The sequence below is a fragment of the Panthera onca genome, chromosome B3, assembly GCF_046562875.1.
Source record: "Panthera onca isolate mPanOnc1 chromosome B3, mPanOnc1 haplotype 2, whole genome shotgun sequence".
NCBI lineage: Eukaryota > Metazoa > Chordata > Mammalia > Carnivora > Felidae > Panthera > Panthera onca.
In genome coordinates this window covers 16,208,056-16,209,958 of record NC_138344.1, presented here as the reverse complement: position 1 = coordinate 16,209,958, position 1,903 = coordinate 16,208,056, and the positions used below count along the sequence as shown (strand labels likewise).

Genomic DNA, 1,903 nt, shown 5'->3' with positions numbered 1-1,903 from the left:
GAGGTCAGCATTGTTTAGCGATAAAGTAGTTTTTAAATATTTATGTCCTTTGAAAGAGGGGGAAGGGGTGGAGAGAGGAGGGAGAGAATCCCAAGCTGGCTCTGTGCTGTCAGCCCAGAGCCTGAGTTGGGGCTCAAACCCACAACCCCCAAGAACCGTGAAATCACGACCTGAGCTGAAACCAAGAGTCGGGCACGTAACCCACGGAGCCACTCAGACGTCCCTAGCAATAGAGCATTATCTGTAATTAAAAAAAAATTGTTTTAATGTTTACTCATTTTTGAGAAAGAGAGAGAGACTGAGTGTGAGTGGAGGAGCGGTAGAGGGAGAAGGAGACACAGAATCTGAAGCAGGCTCCAGGCTCTGAGGTGTCAGCACAGAGCCGGACACGGGGCTCAAACCCACAAACCGTGAGATCGTGACCTGGGCCGAAGTTGGATGCTCAACTGACAGCCACCCAGGCACCCCAAAGAATTAAAAAAAATTTTTTTAATGTTTATTTATTTTTGACAGAGAGAGAGAGAGAGAGAGAGACAGAGCGTGAGTGGGAGAAGGGCAGAGAGAGAGGAATCCAAAGCAGCCTCCAAACTGTCAGCACAGAGCCTGATGTGGGGCTCGAACCCACGGACCACGAGATCATGACCTGAGCCCAAGTCAGACGCTCAACCGACTGAGCCATCCAGGCGCCCCAAAGCGTTTTTAATTAAGGTATGTAAATTGTTTTATAGACATAATGCTTTTGGACACTTAATAGACTACTTTATAGTATAATCGTAGCTTTTATATGCACTGGGCAACAAAAAAATTTACTTGACTCTCTTTATTGTGACGTTCACTTTATTGTGGTCATCTGGGAATGAATCCACAACCTCTGTGAAGTATGCCTGTATTATATCTACTGAAGGCTAGCGTTAAGTTCATATTCAATTTGTACAAACTCTGATTTGAAAGACCGTTCTCCAGCAGGGAAACACCTTATTTAATTGCCGTGAAAGTTTTAGGGTTTTTTGTTTTTAAGTTTATTTATTTTTGAGAGAGAGAGAGAGAGAGAGGCAGAGGGCGAGTGGGGGAGGGGCAGAGAGAGAGGGAGACCCAGAATCCGAAGCAGGCTCCAGGCTCTGAGCTGTCAGCACAGAGCCCAAAACGGGGCTCGGACCCATGAGATGTGAGATCATGACCTGAGCCCAAATCGGACACTCAACTGGCTGAGCCATCTACGCGTTCCTAAAGTTTTAGGTTTTGACTTACTCTCCTTCCTCTCATCTTTCTGTAATATTTCCCATCCAACCATGCAGTGCCTTTTTTACCCTGTTGCTCAAAACAACACTCCGGTGACATTCCTGAGTCCTCCCTTTCCCTTAGTCCCCAGATGAGGTGCGTTACTAAATTTTATCGGTGCTGATAGCACCTGCCAGCTTTCTGCCCCCTCATCTCTGCTTCTGCCTTCTTCCTCCTAGATTCTATGGCCACATCCTTCTAGCTTCTGCTTTTGCTCTAACCAATCCACCTTCCTATAGAAGCTGTAAGAATTCTTTTCAAACATCAACGATCCCCCTGCTTTGAACTGTCTTGGGTGTCTCATGTTTCTTGGAGCGATCTCCAAACTCTGCCGTGGGCACAAGGTGTTCACGTCTGGCCCTTTCTGATCTCTGCCCACACTGCAAGTCCCTCGTTTCTTGCTTCTTGCCCAGTAAGCTCTACCTGCTGTTCTGTGAGCATGCCAGAACCTTTCCCACATCTGGCTCTGTGCACCTGCCGTTCCCTCTGTTGGGGAAGCCCTTCCCTCCTCAGCTGTGCGAAAGGCTGGCTTCTTCTTAATCTTTAAGACCCCATCCAAATGCGGCCTTCTCAAGGAGACCTGCTCAAGGAAATCCTACTTACTGACCACCCCCCCCATCACTCC

At 47.6% G+C, this 1,903-nt stretch overlaps 1 non-coding gene across 1 annotated transcript; it reads right to left on the bottom strand.

Moving 5' to 3' along the window:
* Positions 1-600: 600 nt before the first annotated feature.
* On the bottom strand, positions 601-685 carry TRNAP-UGG (transfer RNA proline (anticodon UGG)). Its single transcript has one exon. It is a non-coding gene; the product is annotated as a tRNA-Pro (tRNA).
* Positions 686-1,903: the final 1,218 nt, after the last annotated feature.